Genomic DNA, 19,235 nt, shown 5'->3' with positions numbered 1-19,235 from the left:
TCCCCTTGGCAATCAAGAACCTATCTATCTCAGACTTAAAATATACTCAATGACCTGGCCTTCACAGCCTTCTGTAGCAGTGAATTCCACAGATTCACCAATCTCTGGCTGAAGACATTTCTCTTTATCTCCATTCTAAAAGGTCTCCCTTTACTCTAAGGCTATACCCTCAGGTCCCCACCTCTTCTGTCAATGGAAGAATTTTCCCAACATCACTCTGTCCAGGCCATTCAGTATTCTGAAAGTTCCAATCAGGTTCCCTCTCATCCTTCTCAGCTTCATCAAGTATAGTCCCAGAGTCCTCAAATGTTCCTCATTCGTTAAGCCTTGCATTCCTGGGATCATTCTCGTGAACCTTGTCTGGACCCACTCCAGGACCAATACATCCTTACAGAGGTATGGGCCCCAAAATTGCCCACAGTATTCCAAATGTGGTCTGACCAGAGCCTTATAAAGCATCTGAAGTACATTCCTGCTTGTATATCCTAGTCCTCTTGAGATGAATGACATCATCGTATTTTATGTTTGTATTGTTGGTTTAATTGCTGCACTTAGACTGGAATGGACAATATTTAGCTTTCTATGCTGAGCTTAGTTTGTATGTATTGAACAACTACAGTGACTTCACATTGTTCAATATAATTCAATGGTGAAGCAAATTGTATGTTGATACCTTCAAGCCAGAAGTCGTCTTACGTGGAGTATGATATTCACCAGCAGGGCCTAATTGAGGAAAAGGTAGGTTTATTGTGTTGATACAACTATTTCCAGATTACTTGGATAACACCTAACTACAGAAACTGTAAGGGGCACATGAGTCCCAGGTCAGTCTCCTACTACCTCCTACTAACTCTGATCAAGTTCCCATATCATTTTCACAACAGGAGGTTCTTACTGCACTCAATCATTTCAGAACTATGTACAACAAGGCAGAAAGAGAGATACCATTACTATCAAGCTAATGGCAGAATGACAAAATTCAGACAGTAACCTTGCGGATTTCTGAGCGCCACCCTGAATCTGCCCCTTGTATGATATCACTATTCCATTTGCACATTAGTAATGATGGACACCATTAGTCCCACTTTTATGTTAACAAGTAAAAATTAGTTCTTTATTTTGGTCCATTCCAGTGAGGTGGCTCACCCTCAGCAGGAAGTTTCTAACAAAACACACAAACCCCATTGCTCAGTAGACATGACTATTTATCTGGTAAATCCGAAAGTAGCAGAGCAAACAATCACATTATATCACAGAGACAACTAGCCCTCCGGCTACACATGAGCAGATAAGCTTTAATCAATTGGTTCAACACACAATGCGTTTAGAAATTTAAACGTAACAACCAGCAGCTATAAGAGGAGTTAATATGAGGATTTAGAATGTTTTCCAGGGACATATTATACTTTGATGTGCAGGTGATTGATGCTACTGCCGTAATTCAGACTCAAGGCAGAGTAATTGTCGACATCAATCAGTCAGCAAAAGTCAATTCTCAAGTTTCAATTGTATTTATCACAACTATTTCTCACTGTACAAATCACTGCAACACCCCCTTCAGCAACAACGTAAGTATCTTGTTTTTGAATGCAGTTTTTCTCAACATGCTGAATTCAACATACAAGCACCCTCTTACATTTCTCTGCGAAATAGCCACACCTTCTGCAGCAAGAGAACCTTCTGCTCAATGAATGGAAAGAAATCTGGGGTGTGTGGCAGTACGGCAGCACCAAATGCTACAGAATGGAAACAATAACTAGGATGGAAATTTCACCTCCCTACGGTGGTGTGAGCAATGATAAGAAAAATAGGGAAGTACAGCAAAATTTAAATTAGAAACAGAAACCCAATGCCCAGAAAATTGTTTGCATTTTTCTCTTCAGGCCTTAAATGGGAACTTCACATGATTCCTATGCATTTTCTCACATTATTTGGATGCTACTTCCAATACCTTCTTCCACCCTCAAGAAACCACGCGGCACAAATTCCTAACGAGGAATCAGAGCAGGTGCCTGGTGGCTGCAGCTTACCTACATTCTCGATCGGCACCATCCTTATTGGCCCTTTGACCACATTGGCAAATGAACAGCTTCACCACCTTGTCATGCCCATTCTCTGGCCATGGCACAATCCATTGCAGCCACTTGAGGCTTCTCTTTGGAGGTGATGGACACCCACAACTTGCATGCTGTGCCAAGCCACATTGCATGCAGGAACACACACACACACTTCTTGCATCTGCACTGGGTATATCTCATGGCACTTAGCTTGTTTGCTTGGTACTCACTCACTTTACTGCTAACTTGGAGGCTACCAGTCAGTATGCACATCACATTGCTTTCTTAGTGCACACTCCCTGACTTCAGTACTGGCCTTTAGTCTGTCAGTTTGAGCAATGGTCTGTGCTGTAGATCAAATGCAAGCAGTGCAAGGATTACAGGTAGGCCAGTTAGGGTAATGTGGAAACATTGGTCTGGGCCTGGGCTCATTAGGGGCTGTCCTGTCAAGTCAGTCTGGGATCTGGGCCATGGCTCATCCTGGGGGTCAATATAATGTTTAGGATGCATATTGGAAAAGAGACATTTCAGGTCTTGGGATGAGCCTGGATTACTGAGGGGATGGTGTCAGTGATAGGTGAAACATTGGAAATTGTAGGCTGGGACATTCTAATGAATAAGAGGGGTCTCAAACCTTTAGAAGTCATAAAGTTTGCTTCGGTCACAAGAACTCAACATGAATGGGTATAAATCCAACATGGGTGTAGGAATTTCCAAAGTCACAGCTCTGGGAGTAAACAGGGGACATTTATATTTATGCAAAAGGGATCAATGGAAAATGGAGGAGACGGAAATGTTACCAAAAGAGCAATGCCAATGAGAACATGGAGTGAGCTGTGGGAGAATCGTGCATCACAGTCGGAGTCTGCAACTCACTCCCTCAGAAAGGAAGTTGGAATCTTGCCACATCAGATTAAATGTAAACTGCACAATAACTGCACAAAATGCTGAAACCACTCACAAAATGAGCAGAGTAAGTTGCTGTTCCTATTCCTTCAGTAGCAGAGTAAAGTTGTTGGAAATCGAGTTGGTTTAGAAGTACCAGCCATCGAGCTTCAACTTAACTTCACATCAGAAACTCCTTCATTGTCCAAGAATGCGCATTACAAATTATGGCCTCAAACAATCATTATATGATTAGATTAGATTAGATTCTCTACAGCATGGAAACAGGCCCTTCGACCCAACAAGTCCACACCGGCCCTCTAGAGTAACCCATCCAGACCCATTTTCATCTGACTGATGCACCTAACACTATGGGCAATTTAGCATAGCCAATTCACCTGACCTGCACAGCTTTGGATTGTGGGAGAAAACCGGAACACCTGGAGGAAACCTACACAGAGACGGGGAGTGTCTAATCATCTGTTAAAAAGCTTTGCTTTTCAGAAATATGTTCTGTAATCATTAATTAATATGAACAGGATTCATCTACAACTGAAGAATTAAACTCCCCAGACTCAGACCTTACAGCACAGAAAGTAGCCATTTGGCCCATTATGTCTGTACTGAGTCATTCCCATTTTCTGGTCCCTAGCTTCTAGATCTGGAGGTTATGGGAACACAAGTCAATATCTAAATCCAGGGAAAAATCATGCAACTGCTGAAAATGTGTTGCTGGAAAAGCGCAGCATGTCAGGCAGCATCCAATATGTTGATTCTCCTCAGATGCTGCCTGACCTGCTGTGCTTTTCCAGCAACACATTTTCAGCTCTGATCTCCAGCATCTGCAGTCCTCATTTTCTCCTAAAAAAATCATGCAATACCAGGTTACAGTCCAACAGGTTTATGTGAAAGTACAAGCTTTCGGAGCGCTGCTCCTTCATCAGGTCACTAGCGGGGCAGGATCATAGGGCACAGAACTTATAGTAAAAGATCAAAATGTCATACAATTGATGCAATATATTGAACAAACTAGATTGCGGTTAAGTCTTTAATCACATAGAATGGGGATGCAGGTTTCAATTAATTAATATGTAAATCCCAGAAGTTCTTTATCAATCGAAAGCTGCATTCCCATTCTAAGTGAGTTCTAAGATGAAGGAGCAGTGCTCTGAAAGCTTGTACTTCCAAATAAACCTGTTGGACTATGACCTGGTGTTGAAAGGTGTGGCACTGGAAAAGCACAGCAGGTCAGGCAGCATCTGAGGAGAATCAACATATTGGGCATTAATCCAAATAACCTGATGTTGTCTGATTTTGAACAAAATTAACATTGTGCAAGAAGTACCCGACATCAGGAAGCACGGGGAAGATGTTATGTGGAGTTTCAGTCTGGCCAGCTGTGAATTCTCCTGGGTAATAATGTTTTGGTTTAGTTACAGAAATCAGGGTAGTGAAAGACAGTGATTTCGATATTTCTAGTAGTTAAAATTGTGTGTTCTTTCTTTAAGTACTTAATAAACTAATTGCAGTTTTAAAGAGCTCTACATGTCTCTGTCATTTTCTCATCTGTATATGTATCGTTGTCTCTTAGAGACGGCAACAGCAACTTCGAGACTCCCATCACACCCAAATGAAAGCATTTCCCCTCAACTTTCCTCCTTGGCTTCCACCACCTACCATCAACCTGGGCCCCTGGTTCATGACCCCTCATAATTTACATCTATGTCAGGTCCCTTCTCAAACTTCACTACTCTAAGGGACACATACCCAGCCTATCCAATCTTTCCTTTTAGCTCAAACCTTCTAGCCCAGACATCATCCTGTTAAATCTCCTCTGCACCCTCTCTAGTGTAATCTATAATGTGGTGACCAGAACTCCATGCACAGGTCCAGTTGTGGCCAAAGTTCTAGTAAAAATTCCCCGCTCTTGTGTTCTATACCTCACTAATAAAAATAAGTATCACCTTTGCCTTCATCATCATTAAACCCCTACAGTGTGGAAACAGACCAATTGGCCCAACAAATCTACACCAACCCTCCAAAGAATATTGTACCCAATCCCATCCCCTACCCTAATATTCTACATTGATTCTATGACTAGTGCACCTAACCTACACATCCCTGAACACTATGGGCAACTCAGCATGACCAAATCACCTAACCTGCACATCTTTGGACTGTGGGAGCAAACTAAAGCATCTAGAGGAAACCCATGCAGACACGGGGAGAATGTGCAAACACCCCACAGACAGTCTCCTGAGGCTGGAATCAAACCTGGGTCCCTGGCAGTATGAAGCAGCAATGCTAACCACTGAGCCACCGTGCCGTCCCTTCTTAACCTCTTTATCTACCTATCCTGCTACCTTCAAAGATCTCTCTGACCTTCAGTACTTTCCAGGCTCCTACCCTTCATAGTGTAATTCTGTGCCTTGTTAACCCTCCGCAAGGCATTAATTTTTGTCTCCCTTTTCTGGGTTAAATTCCATTTGTCATGGCACTGCCCTGCTGACTACTCAATTAAAAACCTTCTGCAACTTATTGCCATCCTTTCATTATTTACCACTATACCAATTTTGGTGCCATCTTTAAAATTCTTGATCATACCTCTTTATTTAGTCTTAAATGTATCAATGTACACCACAACCAGCAACGAATCCAGCACCAACCCTGCAGAACCTCATTGGAGATAGACTTGTAATCAAATGACCATCCCTTTACCATCACGCTCTGCTTCCAGCCTCTCGGCTATTTCTGGATGCAACATGTCACATTGTCTTGAATCCCATGGGCTCTTACCTTCTTGACCAGTTTGCCATGAAGGACTTAAAAATGAACAAAAGAGCAAAAGAGAAGTGTAACACAAAAACAGGCCCTTTGGCCCTCCAAGCCTGCGCCAATCGTCACGCCTGAACTAACTAGAAAGCAAACATTCTTTCTTGATTTGGTTCATATCCCTCTTTTCTCTCCCAATTCACGTAACCATCCAGATGCCTCTGAAATGTTGTCAATGTGCCTGCTTCCACAAGGCAGTGTGTCCCATGCTCCTACCTTTCTCTGCTTGAAAATCCTCCTTCACAGATCTTCGAAAGGAATGGTGCGGGGGAGGTAAAAGAGGTGGAGGAGCGGCATTGCTAAACAGGGGTAGCATCACAGCTGCAGAAAAGAAGGTCATCGAGGAGGGTTTGTCTACTGCATAGTATAGGTGGAAGTCAGAAACAGGTAAGGAGCAGTCACTTTATTGGGAGTTTTCTCCAGACCTCCCCAATAGCAACAGTGACAAGGAGGAGCAGATTGAGAGGCCGATTTTGGAAAGGTGCAGAAATAACAGGGTTGTTGCCATGGGTGGCTTTAACTTCCCTAATATTGATTCGAACCTCCTTAATTCAAGTAGTTTGGATGGAATGGTTTTTGTCAGATGTGTATTGGAAGGGTTCCTGACTCAATATGTAGATAGGCCGACTAGAGGGGAGGCCATACTGGATTTGCTGCTTGGCAACGAACCATGCCAGGTGTCGGATCTCTCGGTGGGATAGTATTTCGGTGATAGTGATCACAACTCTCTGGCCTTTACTGTAGTCATGGAAAGGGATAGGAGCAGACAGTATGGAAAAGTATTTAATTGGGGGAGGGGGGGGTCCCATGGGCTAATTGCTATTAGGCAGGAACTGGAGCACCTAAATTGGGAACAGATCTCAGAGAAATGCACAACAGAAAGGTGGAGATTGTTTAGGGAGCACTTGCTGATACTGCTGGACAGGTTTGTCCCACTGAGGCAAGGAAGGGATGGTAGGTTGAAAGAACCTTGGGAGTTAAAAAATGTGGAACATATAGTCAAGAAGGAGAAGGAAATTGATTTAAAGTTGAGGAGGCAAGGATCAGACAGGGCTTTAGAGGGTTATAAGCTAGCCAGGAAGAATGGACTCAGCAGAGCTAGAAGGAGACATGAAAAAAGCTTTGGAAAGCCCTAAGATATTCTATATTTATGTGAAGAACAAGAAGAAGACCAGAGTGAAGGTAAGGCCATCAGGGATAGTGGGGGGAACTTGTGCCTGGAGTTGGAGGAGGTAGGGGAGGTCCTTAATGAATACTTTGCTTCAGTCCTCACTACTGAGAGGGACCTTGATGGGCCAGATGGGTTATACGCAAGCTTAGTACAGGAAGTGAAGGAAGAAATTGTCCACCTTTGGCAAAGACCTTTGTGTCCTCACTGTCCACTGGAGTATTAGAGTGGGTGTGTTCTAAACCCCAGGTCCTACAAAGTAGGGTCTCCCTCCCTCCCTCCTCCTCTAACCTTAATTAAGAGTCCACAGAGTTGCCATAGGAAGAGGGTCTAAGGAAGTTTAGATCGAAGAGTGAGGCTTCAGCTCAGGAATCTTGATAAAGAGGTTGAGTAAAGAGATTACGCCACAGTTGAAGAGGGTGAAGACATGACTGCTCAGCTGGTTCAGTGCGCTACGTGTTTGATGTGGCAAGTCAACGACTCTGGTGTGTCTGGCTCGTATATGTGTGGAAAGTGTGCGCACATTCAGCAATTGACCGAGCATATTACAGCACTGACGAAAGAACTCGAAGACCTTAGGCTCATCCGAGAGAACGAGATCTTTCTGGACAAGACCTTCAGTGATGTTATTACACCAATCATGCCAGAAGAGAGCAGAAGAGTGCAGACGATGAGGAAGGCAGAGAGGAGACAGGTGCAAGAGACGCCGGGAGAAGTACCTGTCAGGAACAAGTTGAAGCTTTTGGAAACAGTAGAGTCTGATGACACTACCAGTTCGCAAGGCGGCCATGTTTGTCAATCAAAAGTTGCCGCAGAAGCAGAGCGGAAGAGTCGGACATCACATAGAGCCGTGGTAATAGGGGACTCCATCGTGAGAGGAACTGACCGGGGTTTTTGTGGCAGCAGACGGGATTTAAGGATGGTGTGTTGCTTTCCTGGTGCTAGAGTGAAAGACATCGCGGACAGAGTGCAGGACATCCTCAAGGACGAGGGTGAAGAGCCCGAGGTGGTGGTACACGTCGGCACAAATGATGTCGGGAAGAAGAGGAGGAACATACTACAGCGAGACTTCGCAGAACTAGGAAGAAGGCTAAAAAGCAGGACGTCCAAGGTGGTTATCTCCAGTTTGCTTCCAGTTCCTCGGGCTAGTGTGGCCAGAAACCGGGAGATAATGGACTTGAACGTGTGGTTGGGGAACTGGTGCAGGAAGCAAGGTTTCAAGTTCTTGGATCACTGGGGTATATTTTATGGTAACCATAAATTCTACAAGAGAGATGGCTTGCACCTTAATAGAACAGGGATCGGCATTCTGGCAGGCAGGTTTTCTGCTGCAACACCGCTACATTTAAACTAAGTAGCGGGGGGGAGGGGACAAGCTGGATGTTTAAAAAGGAAATTGAAGGGGTAGTTAGAACAAGAGAAGTCAAGAAAGACAACTGTATCAAGGAGGCAGAAAACTGGAAAAGGCATCATGCTGTAAAGTTGAGTGAAATAAGGGTTGAGGGGAAGGGTGAGAGCAGTAACAAATTAAAAATTCTATATATGAATGCACGAAGCATTAGACACAAGGTGGATGAGCTTGAGGCTCTTTTGGAAATTGGCAGATACGATATTGTGGGGATAACTGAGACGTGGCTTCATGGGGACAGGGCCTGGGAAATGAATATTCAAGGCTACACGTGTTATCGTAAGGACAGACTGACGGGCAGAGGGGGTGGGGTGGCCTTGTTGGTAAGGGAGGATATTCAGTCCCTTGCGCGGGCGGACCTAGAGTCAGGGGATGTAGAGTCAGTGTGGATAGAGCTTCGAAACACTAAGGGTAAAAAGACCCTCATGGGAGTCATCTACAGGCCCCCAAACAGTAGTCTGGATGTTGGAGGTAAGTTGAATCAGGAGCTGAAATTGGCTTGTCGCAAAGATGTTACTACAGTTGTTATGGGGGATTTTAACATGCAGGTAGACTGGGTTAATCAGGATGGTATCGGGCCTCAAGAAAGAGACTTTGTGGAGTGCCTCAGAGATGGATTTTTAGAGCAGCTGGTGCTGGAGCCGACCAGGGATAAGGCGATTCTGGATCTGGTATTGTGTAACGAACCAGAATTGGTCAGTGACCTCGAAGTGAAGGAGCCGTTGGGAAGTAGTGACCATAATACAATAAGCTTCAATCTGCAATTTGAGAGGGAGTGGGTACAATCTGAAGTGACAATATTTCAGTTGAATAAAGGGAAATATGGAGCTATGAGGGAGCAACTGGCCAAAGTTCAATGGTTTAATACCTTAACAGGGAAGACCGTGGAGGAACAATGGCGGATATTTCTGTGTATAATGCAGAAGATGCAGGATCAGTTCATTCCTAAAAGGAAGAAAGATCCCAGGAGGAGACATGGGCGGCCGTGGTTGACAAGGGAAGTAAAGAAACATATAAGGTTAAAAGAGAAAAAGTATAACTTAGCGAAGATAAGCGGGAAAACGGAGGACTGGGAAGCTTTTAAAGAACAACAGAGGATTAGTAAGAAGGAAATACGCAGAGAAAAAATGAGGTACGAAGGTAAACTGGCCAAGAATATAAAGGAGGACAGTAAAAGCTTTTTTAGGTATGTCCAAGGCAAAAAAATGGTTAGGACAAAAATTGGGCCCTTGAAGACAGAAGCAGGGGAATATATTACTGGGAACGAAGAAATGGCAGAGGAATTAAATGGGTACTTCAGATCTGTGTTCACTGGGGAAGACACAAGCAATCTCCCCGAGGTAACAGTGGCTGAAGGACCTGAACTTAAGGGAATTTCTATTTGCCAGGATTTGGTGTTGGAGAGACTGTTAGGTCTGAAGGTTGATAAGTCTCCGGGACCTGATGGCCTGCATCCCAGGGGACTGAAGGAGGTGGCTCGGGAAATCGTGGATGCGCTGGTGATTATTTTCCAGAGTTCAATAGAATCGGGGTTGGTTCCTGAGGATTGGAGGGCGGCTAATGTTGTGCCACTTTTTAAGAAGGGTGGGCGGGAGAAAGCAGGAAATTATAGACCAGTTAGTATGACCTCAGTGGTGGGAAAGATGCTGGAGTCTATTATAAAGGATGAAATTACGGCACATCTGGATAATAGTAACAGGATAGGACAGAGTCAGCATGGATTTATGAAGGGGAAATCATGCTTGACTAATCTTCTTGAATTTTTTGAGGATGTAACTCGGAAGATGGACGAAGGAGATCCAGTGGATGTAGTGTACCTGGACTTTCAGAAAGCTTTTGATAAAGTCCCACACAAGAGGTTAGTGAGTAAAATTAGGGCGCACGGGATTGGGGGCAAAGTACTAGATTGGATAGAGAATTGGTTGGCTAATAGGAAACAAAGGGTAGTGATTAACGGCTCCATTTCGAAATGGCAGGCAGTGACCAGTGGGGTACCGCAGGGATCCGTGCTGGGACCACAGCTTTTTACAATATATGTAAATTATATAGAAGATGGTATCAGCAATAACATTAGCAAATTTGCTGATGACACAAAGCTAGGTGGTAGGGTGAAATGTGATGAGGATGTTAGGGGATTACAGGGTGACCTGGACAAGTTAGGTGAGTGGGCAGATGCATGGCAGATGCAGTTTAATGTGGATAAATGTCTGGTTATCCACTTTGGTGGCAAGAACAGGAAGGCAGATTACTACCTCAATGGTATCAAATTAGGTAAAGGGGCTGTTCAGAGAGATCTGGGTGTTCTTGTCCACCAGTCAATGAAGGCAAGCATGCAGGTACAGCAGGTCGTGAAGAAGGCAAATAGCATGCTGGCCTTCATAACAAGAGGGATTGAGTATAGAAGCAAAGAGGTGCTTCTGCAGCTGTACAGGGCCCTGGTGAGACCACACCTGGAGTACTGTGTACAGTTCTGGTCTCCAAATTTGAGGAAAGACATTCTGGCTATTGAGGGAGTGCAGCGTAGGTTCACGAGGTCAATTCCTGGAATGGCAGGATTGCCTTACACGGAAAGACTGAAGCGACTGGGCTTGTATACCCTTGAGTTTAGAAGACTGAGAGGGGATCTGATTGAAACGTATAGGCTTATGAAAGGACTGGACACTCTGGCAGGAGGGAACATATTTCCATTGATGGGGGAGTGCCGAACCAGAGGACACAACTTAAAAATACGGGTAGACCATTTAGGACAGAGATGAGGAGAAACTACTTCACCCAGAGAGTGGTGGCTGTGTGGAATGCTCTGCCCCAGAGGGCAGTGGAGGCCCAGTCTCTGGATTCTTTTAAGAAAGAATTGGATAGAGCTCTTAAAGATAGTGGAGTCAAGGGGTATGGAGATAAGGCTGGAACAGGATACTGATTAGGAATGATCAGCCATGATCATATTGAATGGTGGTGCAGGCTCAAAGGGCAGAATGGCCTACTCCTGCATCTATTGTCTATTGTCTATTGGAGTAGTGACAGATGATTGGAGGGTGGTAAAAGTTATTCCCTTGTTTGTGAGAGGCAATAGGAATAATCCTGGGAATTACAGACCAGTCAGTCTCACATCTGTGGTGAGTAATGTATTGGAGAGTATTCCGAGAAACAGGATTTATGATTACTTGGAAAACAATAGTTTGATTAGAGATAGTCAGCATGGCTTTGTGAGGGACATAAACCTTATTGAACCCTTTGAGGATGTGACAAAACACATTAATGAAGGTAGAGCAGTGGATGCGGTGTACATGGATTTTAGCAAGGTATTTGGTAAGGTTCCCCATGGTAGGCTCATTCAGAAATTAAGGAGGCATGGGATACAGGGACATCTGATTGTCTGGATAAAGAGTTGACTAACCCATAGAAGACAGAGAGTGGTGGTAGATGGAAAGTATTCAGCCTAGAGTTTGGTGACAAGTAGCATTCCACAGGGATCAGTTCTGGGACCTCTGCTCTTTGTGATTTGTATAAATGACTTGGTTGAGGAGTGGAAGGTGGGTTAGCAAGTTTGCCAATCACACAAAGGTTGATGGAATGGTCGATAGTGTGGAGGGCTGTTGTAGGTTGCAACAGTACATAGACAGGATGCAGAGCTGGGCTGACAAGTGGCAGATGGAATTCAACCTGGAAAAGTGTGAAATCATTCACTTTGGAAGGTCGAATTTGAATGCAGTATACAGTGTTAAAGGCAGGATTCTTGGCAGTGTGGAGGAACAGAGGATCTGGGATACATGTCGACAGATGCCTCAAAGTTCCCACCCAAGTTGATCGGGTTGACAAGAAGGCATATGATATTTTGGCTTTCATTAGCAGGGGGATTGAGTTTAAGAGCCATGAGGTAATGCTGCAGCTCTATAAGGCCCTGTTTAGACCACACTTAGAATATTGTTTTTAGTTCAAGTTGCCTCATTATAGGAAACATGTGGAAGCTGTAGAGAGGGTGCAGAGGAGATTTACCAGAATGCTACCTGGACTTGAGGGTATGTCTTATTAAGAAAGGTTGAGGGAGCTAGGGCTTTTCTCATTGGAGTGAAGAAGGATGAGAGGTGACTTGATAGAGGTGTACAGTATGATGACAGGCATAGATAGAATGGTTGGCCAGAGACTTTTTCCCAGGGTGGAAATGGCTATCACAAGGGGGCACAATTTAAAGGTCACTGGAGGAAAGTTTAAGGGCGATGTCAGAGGTAGCTTGTTTAAACAGAGAATGATGGCTGCACGGAATGCACTGCCAGCGGTGGTAGTAGAGTCAGAGACATTAGGGACATCTAAGCGACTCTTGGATAGGCTCATGGAAGATAATACAATGAAGGGTATGTAGGTTAGTCTGATGTTAGAGTAGGATAAAAGGTTAACACAAGATGGAGGGCCAAAGGATCAGTACTGTGCTGTACTTTTTTATGTCCTGTGTTCTGTGTTTACGTATCTCCCTTATACTTTCCCTCTCTCACCTTGAACCTGTGCCTCCTTACAATTGAAACTTCAACTCTGGTAAAAAGCCTCTGACTATCCACCCTGTCTATGCATCTCATAATTTTGTAGACTAATCAGATCTATCAAGTCTCCACTCAGCTGCCTGGTGAAAACAATCCTAGACTTTTTAATCTTTTCTAATAGCCAATGCCCTCAAGACCAGGCAACATCCTTTGCACTCTCTCCAAAGCTTCCATGACCTTCTGCTAGTGACCAACCAAAACTGTACACAACACTCCAAGTGCAGCCTAACAAGGATTTTATATAGCTGCGACATGGTTTGCCAACTCTTGCCCCAGCCATATGCCTTCTTAATCACCTTGGACACCAATGTTGCACTTTTAGGGAACTGTGGACCTGCACAGCCAGATCTATCTGTATGTTAATATTCCTAGGAATCTGCCATTTAGAGTATACATCACACCTAAATTTGATCCTCCAACAAAAACAGCTTTATTTATATTGGGATGGTTATGTCCTTGCACTTCTCATTGTAAAGTAATCCATCAAGATTTGCACTTACATAGCTTGAAGAAAATCTCAAAGTATTTCATATATTGTGTAAATGTAGATACTGATGTCATGTAGACAGACACAGGAGCCATTTTATTTGTAGTGACAATCCAAAGAGCAATGAGATTAAATTTGATTCGATTCCCGACAGTGTGGAAACAGGCCCTTCGGCCCAACAAGTCCACACCCACCCTCCGAAGAGCAACCCACCCAGACCCATTCCCCTACATTCACCCCAACTAATGTACCTAACACTACAGGCAATTTAGCATGGCCCATTCACCTAACCAGCACAACTTTGGTCTGTGAGATATCACTGATGGAAAAAAAAAAGAAAACTTGGAAATTATAGTACAGGTCTGAAGTGGAGATCTATTTTTAGGTTTACAATGTGGGTGCGGACAAGTTCCATCACTTCCATATTTTATCCTTTTTTTTCCGAATCAGCCAATGTGTTTTTCATTGTGTGCTCAATTAAGGCCAATTAGCCAAAATAGCAAAAGAGCTTTCTCCCTGGTCTCCTCCAAATAGTCCAGTGGATCTTTAACACTCACCAGATAGCTCAATCTTCTGTTTCATCTAAGAATTACAATTTTGAAAATGCATTAATTCCTCAATATTTCATTGGAATGCCAGCCTAGATTTTATGCTCATATCTGGTTTAGCGTTTGCATCCACAACATTCTAATCCAGAGACAAACACAGAAAATGCTGGAGAAACTCAGCAGGCCTGGCACCATCAGTTGAAGCCATGATGTGGAGGTGCTAGTGTCAGACTGGGGTGGAAAAAGTTAAAAATCACACAACACTGGGTTAAAGTCCAACAGGTTTATTTGGAAGTACAGTACTAGCTACCTGGTGACGGAGCAGCACTCTGAAAACTTGCACTTCCAAATAAACCTTGTGGACTATTTAGAAGACTAGATTACTGACTGCGTGGAAACAGGCCCTTCGGCCCAACAAGTCCACACCGACCCTCCGAAGAGCAACCTACCCAGACCCATTCCCCTACAGCTAACACTACGGGCAATTTAGCGTGGCCAATTCACCTAACCTGCACATTTTTGGACTGTGGGAGGAAACCGGAGGACCTGGAGGAAACCCACACAGACACGGGGAGAATGTGCAGACTCCACACAGACAGTTGCCTGAGGCGGGAATTGAACCTGGGACCCTGGAGCTGTGAGGCAGCAGTGCTAACCACCGTGCCGCTATAACTTGGCGTTGTGTGATTTTTAACCTTAACCATCAGTAGAGAAAGAAACAGAGTGAACATTTGGATTCTGAACAAAAGTCATATCGAATCATGTTAACCCTTCCTCTGAGTTTATCCAGCACTTTCTGTGTACAGATATCCAGCGTATGCTGTATTTTACATCTGTTTGAGTGCTCTAAGCTAGAAACCTTCTAACAAGTGTGTCATCTACTGATCTAAGGTAGCACAGATGTCTTTTGAGTACCTTCCTTTCATATCCTGTCCTCTTCATTAGGACTAAGTCAATTTATTGCACATTCTACTAAGATAATTCTTTCTCTGGGAATTTATGAATAATACCAGTCAAAAGAGCATTGTTTTGTTGCATGTTAAATACTTCTACTCTCTGTACCTTAATTTCTGTTTAAGGGTGTTGTGGTGTACCCCAGCTCTGCACCAGGAAAATCTAGGTTAAGTTCTCACCTCTCCCAGTGGTGTGTCATAACAAGTTGATTAAATCCAATTGTATCTCTTTTTTAACTAGCTGAATTGAATATTATTGCTTTCATTTTAACTATTAAATCTCCACATCCTTAACTTCCTGCATACCCAGAAATGGTTAGTTATTTAACCTCCCAAACTGCAGCCTGAGATTTCTTGCCTTCAATGTCTACATTGTTCTGTCTCAGGAAGATCTAGCTGTGTGAGACAGTCTTGATGCAGAAAGTGCATACGTTAATGTGATGCTTTGTTAACTAACATGAGGAGGATAATAGTGATTGACTAAAGTAATTGTATTTTTTTCATGGAAACTAATATTAGAAGTCAAATAAAATAAACCTAAAATTGGAAGTAATGAAATGAGACTAAAATGGACAAGTGAATCAAACCGCAAACAAAAAAGCTAATGCAATGTTAGCTTCCATCTCAAGGGCCCTGGAATATGTAGCAGAGGATGGTATTCTTCTGAAGTACTGTTTCTGTTCTGCTTTTGACACCAAATATCATAAAGGGTCGTCTAAAATGGAAGGATATGAATGCAGGTCCTCTGAATAACACTGAAAGTTTTGATGACTAAAAGGGCAAATTGCATATATTTGACTCTTGCTCTCTTGTGTATAGAAGATTGCGGTGTGATCCATTTAAGCTGTTTAAAATGTTCAAAGGACTTGACGAGGTAAATGCACAGGCAGAATATCCTAGGACTTGAGAATCAAGAACAAGGCAGTGCTCTTTAGCATGGTGATCAGGAAATGCTTTTTCCAAAGAGCTTGGAAAAATCTCGCTTTCTCTTCCCCACAAAGGGTGTTAGGGCTATTGTGGATTTCAAGTCTGATAATGCTCAATTTCTGTAGGTAAGGGTATCGAGGGATACAGAACTAAGGCAGATATTTTCTAATCAACTCATACAGAGGTTTCATTACACACCTCTGGAGCATGTGGGACTTTAACCTGAGCATCCTGCTCAGAGGTAAGGATGCTACCAGTGCACCACAACAGCCCTTAAAGAGCTAAGGCAGATTTTATTTTAAATCGACCAGTTCAAAGATGTGAATACACACCTCCAGAGTAGGTGAGGTTTAAACCTGAGCCTCCCGGCTCCGATGCAGGGATAAAGCAAGAGCAGATTTTTTTTGTCTCATTACCTGCTCAGAGCATTTATTATACAAGGCTGGAGCAGGTTGGATTTGAACTTGGGCTTGAATCTTGTTTCAAATGGATAGTAACTGTTACTACGTTCCCAAAGTATTTACTTGGAATGTAGGAAGGTGTTGAATAGAAGTTCTTCTCTCTGCGTGAATGACCAAACTATATCATAGTGTGGCAGCACAGGTCTTGAGGGCAGTTCCTTTTCTGTTATCTATTGTGATCTAATTCCACTTCTGATTCCACACATCAGTTGGTTAAGTGGAAATTGGTTTGCATGTCAATACCATCGTATGAATGGTTTGATGCAACCAATTAAAAATAGTGTCTATGGTAGCATCTTCAGCCTCCAACAACATTTCTAGACCTGGTCACCAGGTTGGATCGTTCCCTAAGGTGCACTCTGCCATTCATTGCCTTGTATTCAAAGAGAACAAAGCTGAATATTCCCATTTACTGTGTGTGCCATTTATATTTTCATTCAAGCATATACTGCTTGTTAGTATGGTGCATGCATTGGGCTAATACCTGATGCCCTGTGCACCAAAAAAAAAATCAATGGAATAAGAAATCTCGCATCTTGTGATCTTGTGGGCGGCACGGTGGCACAGTGGTTAGCACTGCTGCCTCACAGCGCCAGAGACCCGGGTTCAATTCCCGCCTCAGGCGACTGACTGTGTGGAGTTTGCACGTTCTCCTCGTGTCTGCGTGGGTTTCCTCTGGGTGCTCCGGTTTCCTCCCACAGTCCAAAGATGTGCAGGTCAGGTGAATTGGCCATGCTAAATTGCCCATAGTGTTAGGTAAGGGGTAGATGTAGATGTAGGGGTATGGGTGGGTTACGCTTCTGCAGGGCGGTGTGGACTTGTTGGGCTGAAGGGTCTGTTTCCACACTGTAAGTAATCTAATCTAATCTTGGAGGAAACTATATTATAACAGATACAATATACAGGGAAATTAAAGTTTCTCCATTATGCTTTATATCAATTGCAAAAGCAAAATAAACTAATGGGTGTCCTTAGCCATAGCAGTACTGCATACTCCCATGAACGTCCTGAGGCTTTCATACTCAAACATGCACTCATACTGACTGTTATTTAATTATACAATTGGATAATCCAGGGGTGGAAGAACAGGGCAACTTGTAAGTTGAGCTGAAAATGATCTGTTTCGTGTATATCCCCTCGTGTACACTTAACTAATTGTTCAGTGAGCAGATTGAAAACACCTACACAGGAAAGGCTAGATTAAGAAATTTAAACTACAGTACTTTGCAAGTTCAGAGTGGATGTAAAGAGTAATAAATATAATCAAGACTTAACACAGATTACTTCTGATCCCTCCCTTTGAACAAAAAGAAGCAATAATTCTATGTCCAGTCATTGAACTCACTTGATTCTCTCTGCTTTGTCTTTTCAAGTCTTCTTTATTCATGGGATTCGTACATCAGTGGTGAGACCAATATTTATTGCCTGGCCTTATTTATCCATGAGAAGATGGAGGTAGGTCATCATATTGAACAGCGCAGTTAATTATTCCCATGGCAGAACAGATAGGGTGTTCTAGGATTCTGATCCAGTGATGATAAGGGACCAAAGCCCATTTCCAAGTTAGGATTGTGCCTGGCTTGGGCAAAAACCTGCAAATGGCAATGGGATAAACTGAATTGGCTGAACACTGGTATCAGTCATGATATGGTGGTGCCAGCGTTGGACTGGGTGGACAAAGTCAGAAGTCACATAACACCAACCTATAGTCCAACAGATTTATTTGAAATCACAAGCTTTTGGAGCATTGCTCCTTTATCAGGTGAAGTCCAGAATTCACCTGATGAAGGAGCAGTGTTCCGAAAGCTTGTGATTGCAAATAAACTCGTTGGACTATAACCTGGTGTCATGTGACTTCTGACTTTGGTGTCCGTGAAACTGGGGACCACGGGAGGAAGCCAAAATGGATCTTTCATTAAGTACTTTTGGCTGAAGATGTTTGCAAATGCTTCAACCTCACTTTTTGCACTAAAGTGCTGCACTCTCATTATTGGAGATGGATTTTCATGAAGTCTTATTCTTCCATTAGTTGTTTGATTCCCCATTACTATTTCGGGTGCTCCGGTTTCCTCCCACAGTCCAAAAATGTGCAGGTCAGGTGAATTGGCTATGCTAAATTGCCCGTAGTGTTAGGTAAGGGGTAGATGTAGATGTAGGGGTATGGGTGGGTTACGCTTCGGCGGGGCGGTGTGGACTTGTTGGGCCGAAGGGCCTGTTTCCACACTGTAAGTCTTCTAATCTTCTTCTAATCTTATGACTGGATGTGACAAGACTAGGAATCTTTGGTCTATTGGGTGTGAAATTTCTTAATTTCAGCAAACCAGGCTGTTTCTGCTGGTTTGCCTCACTTGTAGTCCATTGTTGTAGCTTCACCAGATTGATGCCTCATTTTTGGGTATGTCTTATGCTACTGCCATCATGCTCTTCTGCATTCCTCATTGAACCAGGATTAGCGCCTAGAAGGTGATAGTGGAGTATGGGATATGTGGGGCCATGAGGTTGCAGTTTATGGTGGATTATAATTCTGTTGCTGCTAATTGCCCACAGCGTGTTCCTCAAGGCCCAATTCTGAGCTTTAGATCTTCTCTAAACCTATCCCACTGTGAATCCACCTGTTCTGGCTAATTCTTGGCTTGAAATAAATAAATTTATTTCTCCTTGCTAGGCCAGGTTCTTGAGTCTGACAGCTGTTGTGCCTCTTTCACTTTTCTACAAATACCTTCCTCCGTTCTACCACACTTCGTTCTCAAGAAGGGGAAGATCACCTCTCTCATTCTCTTCCAAATTCTGCCTGTCAGCTACCTTCTCCCACCTTTGGAATTAAGGTGTCCAGAATGGTCTCCCACATTTTTAAAAATGTCGAAGGATTTGGGCTTGACTTAATGTCTGGAATATGTTTACTATCTCTCATTGTCTAAATCTGAGCTAGACTGGAAGCTACAGCATTTCAAATAGTATCTCTAATGTATGCCTGCAA

This window comes from Chiloscyllium punctatum, chromosome 32 (genome assembly GCF_047496795.1).
Source record: "Chiloscyllium punctatum isolate Juve2018m chromosome 32, sChiPun1.3, whole genome shotgun sequence".
Taxonomy (NCBI): domain Eukaryota; kingdom Metazoa; phylum Chordata; class Chondrichthyes; order Orectolobiformes; family Hemiscylliidae; genus Chiloscyllium; species Chiloscyllium punctatum.
Note: the sequence above shows the minus strand (reverse complement) of the source record.